The 16,205-nt window shown below is 36.0% G+C and overlaps 1 long non-coding RNA gene across 6 annotated transcripts in view; it reads left to right on the forward strand.

The window, feature by feature from the left end:
- The window catches only part of LOC126877045 (uncharacterized), a 64,216-nt gene that overhangs the window by 28,559 nt on the left and 19,452 nt on the right, over positions 1-16,205 (forward strand). The window contains exon 1 of one of the 6 annotated variants that reach the window (XR_007694702.1): positions 3,574-3,668. The exons of 3 other annotated variants lie outside the window; for them this stretch is intronic. This is a non-coding gene — a long non-coding RNA (uncharacterized LOC126877045). Of the gene's footprint in view, positions 1-3,573; positions 3,669-9,834; positions 9,930-16,093; positions 16,189-16,205 lie in introns of those variants that run through there. 2 more of the 6 variants (XR_007694703.1, XR_007694699.1) reach the window with 2 other exon arrangements.

Raw genomic sequence — 16,205 nt, forward strand, 5'->3', positions numbered from 1 at the left:
ATAAGTACATGATAGTTGTAACAAATTTTTGTTCCATCAGTTTTCCGGCAGGTAAAAATCAAAATATACTCATTGAAGTCAAATGTTTTTCAGATTGAAAATTGCAAATTTAATATAATTGTTTTACGGATTAAACAGTTTTCTCTTAGGTGGAATAATTACTTAAAACATATTACTTGTGCTTTTGATACGCTGAGAACCGAAGAAGATCTCGTTGATGTAAATTTAAGCTGCGAAGGAAAAAGGAATAAGAGCAGACAAACTGCTATTATCTGCATGTAGTACATATTTTAGAGATTTATTTAAGGTAAAGTGAAATTAAGAATTTAATAATTTGTTACTGTTAACATATATTTTGTAAATGATACTTATTCTATTTTACGAAAATCCATGTCAGCATCCTGTTATAATATATAATAATAATGTAAAATTCGATGATTAGGCTGCATTGGTTGATTTTATGTATCAGGGAGAAGTAAATGTAGTTCGAGAACAATTGGCTAGTTATTTAACAACCGCTGAACTGCTTGCTGTTCAGGGCCTTGCCGATGGTATAGGAAAAGATAATGATAGTTTAGTAGAGGTATGTTTTTCAAAATTGTTAAATATGATTAGATATTTTCTGCTTAAATTAAAGTAATACAATTGTATCACGTTAAACTGTGTTTCGGGATGACATTTTTATATGACGCAATTTTATTTGATACTAGTGCTTCAAAAAAATAATTAAAAGTCAACAGATCTTGTTTATATATTTGATTTGAATGTAATTTAATATATTATTTTTACAAGATTTATGTTCGATATACATATACATTTATTTAGTTACTATTCTCTGCTTATTTCATACGAATTTCATAGTCTACAGCCTACTTTATCTATTATGTGTGTAACCTAAAATCATTGGAATAATTATTCTTGCATCAACATTAATGTACGTGCCAAATAATACGTGCAGTACACCTTCATACGCTATTGATTATTTCCTGTAAATGAAGAATTTTAATATAATGTACAAAATATATAAAATTTAGCATTAAAATTGTCGCACATATATCTAAAAATTAATTGGATTAAAGAATTTTTCAAAATTTCTGAGAATGTAAGGCCAACGTAAGATTTTACACGGAACTAGTTTCCATTTTCGCGCGTAAGACTACGTCATAAAGACAGAGGAGGGGGTATAGACAGCGGACTTCAGACGCGCAGCGTAGACTTCCCTTAGTCATCTTACGACTGTGCTGTGAGGAGGGTGTTTTGCTCGGTGGTTTCAAATCCTTTGTGTGCAGTTGTGTGAATCTCTTCTGTATTGTTCTACAACAAACAGGAGCCGGATACAGGTTGGTATACTTTTTACTTACTCAATAATTAGGTGAAATAATTGAGAAAGCATGGCGAGGACAAAGAAGGGACTTTCGAAAACTAACGCCGACAAGCCAGAAACTGAACGGTTACTAACTTGGATTGACGAAGTTCGCCGCAAAAGATCAAAGTGTCGCCGAAAGCGCAGACGCGATTTACGGATTGAAGCAATGCTGACGTGCGCTCTTTCCAAAGCTAAAAATGATTTACGCATCCGGCGATTATCAGCAGCTTCAAAATGGCAGAAATTTAAAAAACAATGCTTGAAGAAGAAGGTAAATTATACAAATTATGAGCTCTACAATGGTGAGGACACGGAAAATCCGGGATCGTCTCAACAGAATCCCCGGGAGGAGCCATCGTGTCCTGAATTGGGCAGTTCAGACGATGTCGTGTCTAAGTTGGCAGAAATAAAAGTAACGTTGCAACGCTGAAGTAGCGGGAAAAATGCAAGCGATCAGGTTTGGAAGACCTAACTGTGACAAGAGGATTTCTCGCAACGTTTTATCTACCAAATGCGTAGAAATTTCAACAACTATATGGAATCTCGAGCGATTACGGAGCACCGCGTATTACGTCGGTGCTGCAAGAATAGAAATTGCATTACTATCTTGATGTATATATGGATATTTTCTGGTTGCAGTCTCACCGTTCGAGATGGCATTGGGACAAGCGGAGGGAGTTGGTGTTCGCAACGATGCTGAAGCGTACTGCACGCTCGGGGACCCCATGTTCTCCAGTCTCTGCGCCTTTCGTTGGCTTAGTTTATATATTATATTGTATGCATTGGTTTGGTAATATACGTAATAATGAGCGTTCGAAGTATGTTCGAAGAGTGTTTGATCCGATATTTTTTAATTTCAGAAATATATACTTTGCATGTCTTATATTTTAAAGAAAATTTGTATAGTACATTTTAGCTTGTAGATTTAGTAGTATCGTTTCTAATATTCGCTCCATTATTCTGTACGTCAAGATTTTGTATATTTGCTTAATGTTGATTAACAGTTTTGTAGACTTTAAGAAATGAAATGAAATTAATAAAATTTGGAAAATGTTTACAATTTTTCTGCAATCTTCTAGTTCATATTAATGGCAAAAGTGCTTTTCTGCCCCGCATACTACACATAACAAAATTCTGTCGCAGGCAAGAGACCCGTACATGTACCCAGGCTGTTGGCCGTCATCGGCAACATTATTTGGCCTGTCTGTGTATGAGATAAGGAGCGACGAGAGAGGATTGGTACGGCATAAGGAAGGGGGGAAATGTGTTTCTTTTTAGAAAATCGTGCATGAAGTTTTCTGGCTGACGAATGGGTTGCACCATGATCAAGTTGTACATAAACGTCTCATCTCTCTACACTTCCGTATCTTGAACATCCAAGCATCAACTAATTCGAAAATCGTCTGACGCGCGATACTCATAGGCGTATTGTGACGAACTACAGCTAATTGTAGCAAATCTTATTTGGTGGGCTCTAATACCTTTCGTACGTTATCTGGGCAAATGTGTTTTCTCATGTCCGGGAAAGTTTTTTCATAGCTTGTACCACCAGGTTGTATGGGAGTTGTCGAAGCACACAAGACAAGCCTCCGGTGAATATCAATAAGGAGAGACAGCGCTAGGGGTAATGGCCCCCCCTAACGCCAATTCAATAGTCAGGAAATATTAGGACTGGCTAGAACTAGAGAACGCGTGAAGGGGGTGCAACTGAAGTTAATTCATAAGAGAATCCTGGAGCACCTCTGTCATACGCGTCGGGTGGTCATCGTGGAGTTTTAGTCGGTAAGAGTCCGACACTACTCTGCTGTTACGCAATTACTGCAACAGCGGAGTGTCCATGAGGATTTCTCCACGTAAAAAAAAAAAAAAAAAAAAAAAAAAAGGTTGTATGTTAGTTACTCTGGCTTATCAATATGCCCTGTTCAATGTTGGCCAAGCTGAATAATGTCACAGGCCTCTATCTTCCTTAATAAGAGCTGTAGGGGATCGAATAATGAGACTACCAATATGTGTACTCGTTAGTGTATTTAAAACAGATTTTGACGCGAAACGATATCTATACAGACGTTTAGTCACAGTTTATACTGAATCGTTTGCGATCACGTTCGTTTAGTCATAATCGTCAGAAGAAGGTCAAAAGATACAAATTCGTCTTGTTTTACGGTTACACGTAGCGGCACCATTGTTTTCCCCGGAGTTTATAATTCCTTACAATTCCTCTCGATATTCCGAAGCAAAACAACAACATGGTTTGAAGCAAATTCTAACTCTTATGCCGCTACAGAGCTTTTTGAGGTATGGAGTAAATTGAATGCATCTTTGTTGAGTCTAGATGGTCCAGAATGGCGAACTACCGCAAGTAGAGCAACTAATCGAAATAATAGACACGCACATATACGTAATATGTTTAACATGGATAGGAAATTGCTTTGAAATTTAACAATCATTGCAATAATTACGTAGGTTCGGAAGTCGTATTACTAGATACTTATTGTAATATCATAAAGTAATTCGAATTAGAAATCAGTTGAAAATAGAGAAACCGTGTACGTCGTGTTTCTGTACTTCGTTTACATGCAAGAGTGCCTACGTGAATAAAGGCACGTAGTTGGTAGTTCTTACATAGGTATGAGGGAAACAATAGACAACGTTAGAAGAAGGACGGTTTCGCTACGCAAGGCGAGTCGAAAAGTGTGCGTGTTGCGAGAATCAGAGCTAATTGAGTCGTCGAAGAGTAGAGTCGTTAGAGGTATCGAGTCGTCGAAGAGTAGAGTCGTGAGAATTGATAGAGTTGTTAGAGAGAGAGAGAGTGTGTGTGTGTTAGATTCGTTGTGACGAGAGTGGTCAAATAACTGTAAAGTTATTTGATATAGATACGAGTATTGCATTTAGTTTCCGTTAAATAAATGTCGTTTCCTGTCCAATTTATATTTGTATATTCAATTTAATATTAATAAATTGTAAGTAATCGGGAAAAGATTTCTATCCTTATTTTCCGATTTTACATTATTTTCACAGATTTCAATTCACTTATTCATTGATTGATATTAGGACAAATGAGGAACTTCGCATCTAGTTAGATTAACAAATAAAATGTATTGTTCCTGATAAATGGTATGCGGAATAGTATAGGAAATAAAAGACTGGTTTATATTACCGTTCAAGTGACTGATAGTAGGAAAGCAGTGATGGAACATGAGGCAACGTAATATAAAATTGAATCCCTGAGTATAGCATGCAGATAATATTTTGAGTGTTGACGGAGGACAAAATTATGCACATTCCTTTTTCGATTCCGAGGAAATACATCAGCGATGAGTCAGTTGTCAAAACACGATGGAAATTGCTCATTGTCAATTGAACAAGTTTGATATAATTACACAAGCTTAAGATTTAACTTGAAATTTTTTTGAAGAAATTTATTTTTATTATACCTGATGTCAAGCGCGGTATTAAGTATCATGCTTTTATAACTATTGTTTTAAATATTTTTGTGTTGAAATAATGTCGTTTGGGTGTCTGTTTTGTACTGGAGGGGTACCCGAAATAATTATACTCGTCGCGTACAGCTAAACAGCTACAGGCAGTTGTTTGTATTCCTGGAACGCGTTGGATTCGTGTTTGCATGGTACGTTGATTGGAATGACTTAGAGGTGGGTTACTGGGGGTGCGAGTAATTATGTTTCAGCCAGGATTGGATAGAGAACGCGTTTAATCGACGTTTAAAGATCCGCTTAAAATACACATGCTCTGGTAGTTTCTAATTGGATCGTTATATATGTCGTATACTTTCTGCTAAATCCGTTTTTGGGAGACATTAAGTTGAAAAAGGTCATATTTTTAAAGAGGGGGAGAGAGGTGGTATGCACTGGATAAAGGTAACAATTTTATATGAAGGATAATTATTGTAAACATTGAATATAATTGGGGAAAATTGAGAAACTGGTGCAAATTGTTGTATTATAAGCTGCAGGCTTGGTGCTGTGTCTATCTCTTATCACTTTAATACAATGGATGAGACATTTGTATGGCGTTTTTTGATAATGGAAAACGTGTTCGTGCTGTATGTTTTGCATTCAATAACAGGAAATGGTTCTGCAATTTCAGTGATTCAAAGTACTTGCAGTATAATGATAAGCATAATACGATATAAATTTGCATTTCATCCGGCTACGGAGTGAAATACTTGTTTGACAATGGAACAGATCATTGCTAAGAAAGGAAAAAACGAACAGATTGTGTATCTATAATCTATTCCAAATTAAGATCATCGTTTCACGTTTAATATTTTAGATCTGCCGAAGGTAATTCACATTTCATTGTGATGACCGTATACATTGAAGCTATATCTGACCTTGCTATTTTTTGTTATTTGCGAAAGTATGTAGGATGTATAATAGACAAATATAGGGAGGATACAAATAGTCTTAACTCTTCTGCAGAAGGAGAAAGAAAAATAAAGGGTGATAAGGAAATGGGCATACCATACAAATAATTTCAATATAAAGTCATTTTAAGCATGCTAATGAAAGCATGGTAAGCATGGTAGTGTTCAATTGTTAGAAATATGTAATACCCAAATATGAAATTTGTATTATTTAAGTGTTTCAAAATGTTGGGTATTCCTGGGTGGACACTTATAACTTTTGCTTTGGAAGTTGAAGAAAATTACATTTATGACGTGAATTTTGTAATAAGCCACCTGCTCTATGGGAAAGTCATATTGCGAAAGGCATCTAAACAAGTATGTATTGTTTAAATATTATTGCTTTTATTATACTCGCAAAAAAAGAAATAATGTGGTGTTAATACAATGAGTCATAAAATGTTCAAATGCGTTGCGTCAAAATATTTATGACAATTTTTATATTTATAAAAGCTTTGTCTTGTTTTAATTACATAAGTACATGATAGTTGTAACAAATTTTTGTTCCATCAGTTTTCCGGCAGGTAAAAATCAAAATATACTCATTGAAGTCAAATGTTTTTCAGATTGAAAATTGCAAATTTAATATAATTGTTTTACGGATTAAACAGTTTTCTCTTAGGTGGAATAATTACTTAAAACATATTACTTGTGCTTTTGATACGCTGAGAACCGAAGAAGATCTCGTTGATGTAAATTTAAGCTGCGAAGGAAAAAGGAATAAGAGCAGACAAACTGCTATTATCTGCATGTAGTACATATTTTAGAGATTTATTTAAGGTAAAGTGAAATTAAGAATTTAATAATTTGTTACTGTTAACATATATTTTGTAAATGATACTTATTCTATTTTACGAAAATCCATGTCAGCATCCTGTTATAATATATAATAATAATGTAAAATTCGATGATTAGGCTGCATTGGTTGATTTTATGTATCAGGGAGAAGTAAATGTAGTTCGAGAACAATTGGCTAGTTATTTAACAACCGCTGAACTGCTTGCTGTTCAGGGCCTTGCCGATGGTATAGGAAAAGATAATGATAGTTTAGTAGAGGTATGTTTTTCAAAATTGTTAAATATGATTAGATATTTTCTGCTTAAATTAAAGTAATACAATTGTATCACGTTAAACTGTGTTTCGGGATGACATTTTTATATGACGCAATTTTATTTGATACTAGTGCTTCAAAAAAATAATTAAAAGTCAACAGATCTTGTTTATATATTTGATTTGAATGTAATTTAATATATTATTTTTACAAGATTTATGTTCGATATACATATACATTTATTTAGTTACTATTCTCTGCTTATTTCATACGAATTTCATAGTCTACAGCCTACTTTATCTATTATGTGTGTAACCTAAAATCATTGGAATAATTATTCTTGCATCAACATTAATGTACGTGCCAAATAATACGTGCAGTACACCTTCATACGCTATTGATTACTTCCTGTAAATGAAGAATTTTAATATAATGTACAAAATATATAAAATTTAGCATTAAAATTGTCGCACATATATCTAAAAATTAATTGGATTAAAGAATTTTTCAAAATTTCTGAGAATGTAAGGCCAACGTAAGATTTTACACGGAACTAGTTTCCATTTTCGCGCGTAAGACTACGTCATAAAGACAGAGGAGGGGGTATAGACAGCGGACTTCAGACGCGCAGCGTAGACTTCCCTTAGTCATCTTACGACTGTGCTGTGAGGAGGGTGTTTTGCTCGGTGGTTTCAAATCCTTTGTGTGCAGTTGTGTGAATCTCTTCTGTATTGTTCTACAACAAACAGGAGCCGGATACAGGTTGGTATACTTTTTACTTACTCAATAATTAGGTGAAATAATTGAGAAAGCATGGCGAGGACAAAGAAGGGACTTTCGAAAACTAACGCCGACAAGCCAGAAACTGAACGGTTACTAACTTGGATTGACGAAGTTCGCCGCAAAAGATCAAAGTGTCGCCGAAAGCGCAGACGCGATTTACGGATTGAAGCAATGCTGACGTGCGCTCTTTCCAAAGCTAAAAATGATTTACGCATCCGGCGATTATCAGCAGCTTCAAAATGGCAGAAATTTAAAAAACAATGCTTGAAGAAGAAGGTAAATTATACAAATTATGAGCTCTACAATGGTGAGGACACGGAAAATCCGGGATCGTCTCAACAGAATCCCCGGGAGGAGCCATCGTGTCCTGAATTGGGCAGTTCAGACGATGTCGTGTCTAAGTTGGCAGAAATAAAAGTAACGTTGCAACGCTGAAGTAGCGGGAAAAATGCAAGCGATCAGGTTTGGAAGACCTAACTGTGACAAGAGGATTTCTCGCAACGTTTTATCTACCAAATGCGTAGAAATTTCAACAACTATATGGAATCTCGAGCGATTACGGAGCACCGCGTATTACGTCGGTGCTGCAAGAATAGAAATTGCATTACTATCTTGATGTATATATGGATATTTTCTGGTTGCAGTCTCACCGTTCGAGATGGCATTGGGACAAGCGGAGGGAGTTGGTGTTCGCAACGATGCTGAAGCGTACTGCACGCTCGGGGACCCCATGTTCTCCAGTCTCTGCGCCTTTCGTTGGCTTAGTTTATATATTATATTGTATGCATTGGTTTGGTAATATACGTAATAATGAGCGTTCGAAGTATGTTCGAAGAGTGTTTGATCCGATATTTTTTAATTTCAGAAATATATACTTTGCATGTCTTATATTTTAAAGAAAATTTGTATAGTACATTTTAGCTTGTAGATTTAGTAGTATCGTTTCTAATATTCGCTCCATTATTCTGTACGTCAAGATTTTGTATATTTGCTTAATGTTGATTAACAGTTTTGTAGACTTTAAGAAATGAAATGAAATTAATAAAATTTGGAAAATGTTTACAATTTTTCTGCAATCTTCTAGTTCATATTAATGGCAAAAGTGCTTTTCTGCCCCGCATACTACACATAACAAAATTCTGTCGCAGGCAAGAGACCCGTACATGTACCCAGGCTGTTGGCCGTCATCGGCAACATTATTTGGCCTGTCTGTGTATGAGATAAGGAGCGACGAGAGAGGATTGGTACGGCATAAGGAAGGGGGGAAATGTGTTTCTTTTTAGAAAATCGTGCATGAAGTTTTCTGGCTGACGAATGGGTTGCACCATGATCAAGTTGTACATAAACGTCTCATCTCTCCACACTTCCGTATCTTGAACATCCAAGCATCAACTAATTCGAAAATCGTCTGACGCGCGATACTCATAGGCTTATTGTGACGAACTACAGCTAATTGTAGCAAATCTTATTTGGTGGGCTCTAATACCTTTCGTACGTTATCTGGGCAAATGTGTTTTCTCATGTCCGGGAAAGTTTTTTCATAGCTTGTACCACCAGGTTGTATGGGAGTTGTCGAAGCACACAAGACAAGCCTCCGGTGAATATCAATAAGGAGAGACAGCGCTAGGGGTAATGGCCCCCCCTAACGCCAATTCAATAGTCAGGAAATATTAGGACTGGCTAGAACTAGAGAACGCGTGAAGGGGGTGCAACTGAAGTTAATTCATAAGAGAATCCTGGAGCACCTCTGTCATACGCGTCGGGTGGTCATCGTGGAGTTTTAGTCGGTAAGAGTCCGACACTACTCTGCTGTTACGCAATTACTGCAACAGCGGAGTGTCCATGAGGATTTCTCCACGTAAAAAAAAAAAAAAAAAAAAAAAGGTTGTATGTTAGTTACTCTGGCTTATCAATATGCCCTGTTCAATGTTGGCCAAGCTGAATAATGTCACAGGCCTCTATCTTCCTTAATAAGAGCTGTAGGGGATCGAATAATGAGACTACCAATATGTGTACTCGTTAGTGTATTTAAAACAGATCTTGTCGCGAAACGATATCTATACAGACGTTTAGTCACAGTTTATACTGAATCGTTTGCGATCACGTTCGTTTAGTCATAATCGTCAGAAGAAGGTCAAAAGATACAAATTCGTCTTGTTTTACGGTTACACGTAGCGGCACCATTGTTTTCCCCGGAGTTTATAATTCCTTACAATTCCTCTCGATATTCCGAAGCAAAACAACAACATGGTTTGAAGCAAATTCTAACTCTTATGCCGCTACAGAGCTTTTTGAGGTATGGAGTAAATTGAATGCATCTTTGTTGAGTCTAGATGGTCCAGAATGGCGAACTACCGCAAGTAGAGCAACTAATCGAAATAATAGACACGCACATATACGTAATATGTTTAACATGGATAGGAAATTGCTTTGAAATTTAACAATCATTGCAATAATTACGTAGGTTCGGAAGTCGTATTACTAGATACTTATTGTAATATCGTAAAGTAATTCGAATTAGAAATCAGTTGAAAATAGAGAAACCGTGTACGTCGCGTTTCTGTACTTCGTTTACATGCAAGAGTGCCTACGTGAATAAAGGCACGTAGTTGGTAGTTCTTACATAGGTATGAGGGAAACAATAGACAACGTTAGAAGAAGGACGGTTTCGCTACGCAAGGCGAGTCGAAAAGTGTGCGTGTTGCGAGAATCAGAGCTAATTGAGTCGTCGAAGAGTAGAGTCGTTAGAGGTATCGAGTCGTCGAAGAGTAGAGTCGTGAGAATTGATAGAGTTGTCAGAGAGAGAGAGAGTGTGTGTGTGTTAGATTCGTTGTGACGAGAGTGGTCAAATAACTGTAAAGTTATTTGATATAGATGCGAGTATTGCATTTAGTTTCCGTTAAATAAATATCGTTTCCTGTCCAATTTATATTTGTATATTCAATTTAATATTAATAAATTGTAAGTAATCGGGAAAAGATTTCTATCCTTATTTTCCGATTTTACATTATTTTCACAGATTTCAATTCACTTATTCATTGATTGATATTAGGACAAATGAGGAACTTCGCATCTAGTTAGATTAACAAATAAAATGTATTGTTCCTGATAAATGGTATGCGGAATAGTATAGGAAATAAAAGACTGGTTTATATTACCGTTCAAGTGACTGATAGTAGGAAAGCAGTGATGGAACATGAGGCAACGTAATATAAAATTGAATCCCTGAGTATAGCATGCAGATAATATTTTGAGTGTTGACGGAGGACAAAATTATGCACATTCCTTTTTCGATTCCGAGGAAATACATCAGCGATGAGTCAGTTGTCAAAACACGATGGAAATTGCTCATTGTCAATTGAACAAGTTTGATATAATTACACAAGCTTAAGATTTAACTTGAAATTTTTTTGAAGAAATTTATTTTTATTATACCTGATGTCAAGCGCGGTATTAAGTATCATGCTTTTATAACTATTGTTTTAAATATTTTTGTGTTGAAATAATGTCGTTTGGGTGTCTGTTTTGTACTGGAGGAGTACCCGAAATAATTATACTCGTCGCGTACAGCTAGACAGCTACAGGCAGTTGTTTGTATTCCTGGAACGCGTTGGATTCGTGTTTGCATGGTACGTTGATTGGAATGACTTAGAGGTGGGTTACTGGGGGTGCGAGTAATTATGTTTCAGCCAGGATTGGATAGAGAACGCGTTTAATCGACGTTTAAAGATCCGCTTAAAATACACATGCTCTGGTAGTTTCTAATTGGATCGTTATATATGTCGTATACTTTCTGCTAAATCCGTTTTTGGGAGACATTAAGTTGAAAAAGGTCATATTTTTAAAGAGGGGGAGAGAGGTGGTATGCATTGGATAAAGGTAACAATTTTATATGAAGGATAATTATTGTAAACATTGAATATAATTGGGGAAAATTGAGAAACTGGTGCAAATTGTTGTATTATAAGCTGCAGGCTTGGTGCTGTGTCTATCTCTTATCACTTTAATACAATGGATGAGACATTTGTATGGCGTTTTTTGATAATGGAAAACGTGTTCGTGCTGTATGTTTTGCATTCAATAACAGGAAATGGTTCTGCAATTTCAGTGATTCAAAGTACTTGCAGTATAATGATAAGCATAATACGATATAAATTTGCATTTCATCCGGCTACGGAGTGAAATACTTGTTTGACAATGGAACAGATCATTGCTAAGAAAGGAAAAAACGAACAGATTGTGTATCTATAATCTATTCCAAATTAAGATCATCGTTTCACGTTTAATATTTTAGATCTGCCGAAGGTAATTCACATTTCATTGTGATGACCGTATACATTGAAGCTATATCTGACCTTGCTATTTTTTGTTATTTGCGAAAGTATGTAGGATGTATAATAGACAAATATAGGGAGGATACAAATAGTCTTAACTCTTCTGCAGAAGGAGAAAGAAAAATAAAGGGTGATAAGGAAATGGGCATACCATACAAATAATTTCAATATAAAGTCATTTTAAGCATGCTAATGAAAGCATGGTAAGCATGGTAGTGTTCAATTGTTAGAAATATGTAATACCCAAATATGAAATTTGTATTATTTAAGTGTTTCAAAATGTTGGGTATTCCTGGGTGGACACTTATAACTTTTGCTTTGGAAGTTGAAGAAAATTACATTTATGACGTGAATTTTGTAATAAGCCACCTGCTCTATGGGAAAGTCATATTGCGAAAGGCATCTAAACAAGTATGTATTGTTTAAATATTATTGCTTTTATTATACTCGCAAAAAAAGAAATAATGTGGTGTTAATACAATGAGTCATAAAATGTTCAAATGCGTTGCGTCAAAATATTTATGACAATTTTTATATTTATAAAAGCTTTGTCTTGTTTTAATTACATAAGTACATGATAGTTGTAACAAATTTTTGTTCCATCAGTTTTCCGGCAGGTAAAAATCAAAATATACTCATTGAAGTCAAATGTTTTTCAGATTGAAAATTGCAAATTTAATATAATTGTTTTACGGATTAAACAGTTTTCTCTTAGGTGGAATAATTACTTAAAACATATTACTTGTGCTTTTGATACGCTGAGAACCGAAGAAGATCTCGTTGATGTAAATTTAAGCTGCGAAGGAAAAAGGAATAAGAGCAGACAAACTGCTATTATCTGCATGTAGTACATATTTTAGAGATTTATTTAAGGTAAAGTGAAATTAAGAATTTAATAATTTGTTACTGTTAACATATATTTTGTAAATGATACTTATTCTATTTTACGAAAATCCATGTCAGCATCCTGTTATAATATATAATAATAATGTAAAATTCGATGATTAGGCTGCATTGGTTGATTTTATGTATCAGGGAGAAGTAAATGTAGTTCGAGAACAATTGGCTAGTTATTTAACAACCGCTGAACTGCTTGCTGTTCAGGGCCTTGCCGATGGTATAGGAAAAGATAATGATAGTTTAGTAGAGGTATGTTTTTCAAAATTGTTAAATATGATTAGATATTTTCTGCTTAAATTAAAGTAATACAATTGTATCACGTTAAACTGTGTTTCGGGATGACATTTTTATATGACGCAATTTTATTTGATACTAGTGCTTCAAAAAAATAATTAAAAGTCAACAGATCTTGTTTATATATTTGATTTGAATGTAATTTAATATATTATTTTTACAAGATTTATGTTCGATATACATATACATTTATTTAGTTACTATTCTCTGCTTATTTCATACGAATTTCATAGTCTACAGCCTACTTTATCTATTATGTGTGTAACCTAAAATCATTGGAATAATTATTCTTGCATCAACATTAATGTACGTGCCAAATAATACGTGCAGTACACCTTCATACGCTATTGATTATTTCCTGTAAATGAAGAATTTTAATATAATGTACAAAATATATAAAATTTAGCATTAAAATTGTCGCACATATATTTAAAAATTAATTGGATTAAAGAATTTTTCAAAATTTCTGAGAATGTAAGGCCAACGTAAGATTTTACACGGAACTAGTTTCCATTTTCGCGCGTAAGACTACGTCATAAAGACAGAGGAGGGGGTATAGACAGCGGACTTCAGACGCGCAGCGTAGACTTCCCTTAGTCATCTTACGACTGTGCTGTGAGGAGGGTGTTTTGCTCGGTGGTTTCAAATCCTTTGTGTGCAGTTGTGTGAATCTCTTCTGTATTGTTCTACAACAAACAGGAGCCGGATACAGGTTGGTATACTTTTTACTTACTCAATAATTAGGTGAAATAATTGAGAAAGCATGGCGAGGACAAAGAAGGGACTTTCGAAAACTAACGCCGACAAGCCAGAAACTGAACGGTTACTAACTTGGATTGACGAAGTTCGCCGCAAAAGATCAAAGTGTCGCCGAAAGCGCAGACGCGATTTACGGATTGAAGCAATGCTGACGTGCGCTCTTTCCAAAGCTAAAAATGATTTACGCATCCGGCGATTATCAGCAGCTTCAAAATGGCAGAAATTTAAAAAACAATGCTTGAAGAAGAAGGTAAATTATACAAATTATGAGCTCTACAATGGTGAGGACACGGAAAATCCGGGATCGTCTCAACAGAATCCCCGGGAGGAGCCATCGTGTCCTGAATTGGGCAGTTCAGACGATGTCGTGTCTAAGTTGGCAGAAATAAAAATAACGTTGCAACGCTGAAGTAGCGGGAAAAATGCAAGCGATCAGGTTTGGAAGACCTAACTGTGACAAGAGGATTTCTCGCAACGTTTTATCTACCACATGCGTAGAAATTTCAACAACTATATGGAATCTCGAGCGATTACGGAGCACCGCGTATTACGTCGGTGCTGCAAGAATAGAAATTGCATTACTATCTTGATGTATATATGGATATTTTCTGTTTGCAGTCTCACCGTTCGAGATGGCATTGGGACAAGCGGAGGGAGTTGGTGTTCGCAACGATGCTGAAGCGTACTGCACGCTCGGGGACCCCATGTTCTCCAGTCTCTGCGCCTTTCGTTGGCTTAGTTTATATATTATATTGTATGCATTGGTTTGGTAATATACGTAATAATGAGCGTTCGAAGTATGTTCGAAGAGTGTTTGATCCGATATTTTTTAATTTCAGAAATATATACTTTGCATGTCTTATATTTTAAAGAAAATTTGTATAGTACATTTTAGCTTGTAGATTTAGTAGTATCGTTTCTAATATTCGCTCCACTATTCTGTACGTCAAGATTTTGTATATTTGCTTAATGTTGATTAACAGTTTTGTAGACTTTAAGAAATGAAATGAAATTAATAAAATTTGGAAAATGTTTACAATTTTTCTGCAATCTTCTAGTTCATATTAATGGCAAAAGTGCTTTTCTGCCCCGCATACTACACATAACAAAATTCTGTCGCAGGCAAGAGACCCGTACATGTACCCAGGCTGTTGGCCGTCATCGGCAACATTATTTGGCCTGTCTGTGTATGAGATAAGGAGCGACGAGAGAGGATTGGTACGGCATAAGGAAGGGGGGAAATGTGTTTCTTTTTAGAAAATCGTGCATGAAGTTTTCTGGCTGACGAATGGGTTGCACCATGATCAAGTTGTACATAAACGTCTCATCTCTCCACACTTCCGTATCTTGAACATCCAAGCATCAACTAATTCGAAAATCGTCTGACGCGCGATACTCATAGGCTTATTGTGACGAACTACAGCTAATTGTAGCAAATCTTATTTGGTGGGCTCTAATACCTTTCGTACGTTATCTGGGCAAATGTGTTTTCTCATGTCCGGGAAAGTTTTTTCATAGCTTGTACCACCAGGTTGTATGGGAGTTGTCGAAGCACACAAGACAAGCCTCCGGTGAATATCAATAAGGAGAGACAGCGCTAGGGGTAATGGCCCCCCCTAACGCCAATTCAATAGTCAGGAAATATTAGGACTGGCTAGAACTAGAGAACGCGTGAAGGGGGTGCAACTGAAGTTAAGTCATAAGAGAATCCTGGAGCACCTCTGTCATACGCGTCGGGTGGTCATCGTGGAGTTTTAGTCGGTAAGAGTCCGACACTACTCTGCTGTTACGCAATTACTGCAACAGCGGAGTGTCCATGAGGATTTCTCCACGTAAAAAAAAAAAAAAAAAAAAAGGTTGTATGTTAGTTACTCTGGCTTATCAATATGCCCTGTTCAATGTTGGCCAAGCTGAATAATGTCACAGGCCTCTATCTTCCTTAATAAGAGCTGTAGGGGATCGAATAATGAGACTACCAATATGTGTACTCGTTAGTGTATTTAAAACAGATCTTGTCGCGAAACGATATCTATACAGACGTTTAGTCACAGTTTATACTGAATCGTTTGCGATCACGTTCGTTTAGTCATAATCGTCAGAAGAAGGTCAAAAGATACAAATTCGTCTTGTTTTACGGTTACACGTAGCGGCACCATTGTTTTCCCCGGAGTTTATAATTCCTTACAATTCCTCTCGATATTCCGAAGCAAAACAACAACATGGTTTGAAGCAAATTCTAACTCTTATGCCGCTACAGAGCTTTTTGAGGTATGGAGTAAATTGAATGCATCT

This window comes from Bombus huntii, unplaced genomic scaffold (assembly GCF_024542735.1).
Source record: "Bombus huntii isolate Logan2020A unplaced genomic scaffold, iyBomHunt1.1 ctg00000113.1, whole genome shotgun sequence".
Lineage (NCBI taxonomy): Eukaryota > Metazoa > Arthropoda > Insecta > Hymenoptera > Apidae > Bombus > Bombus huntii.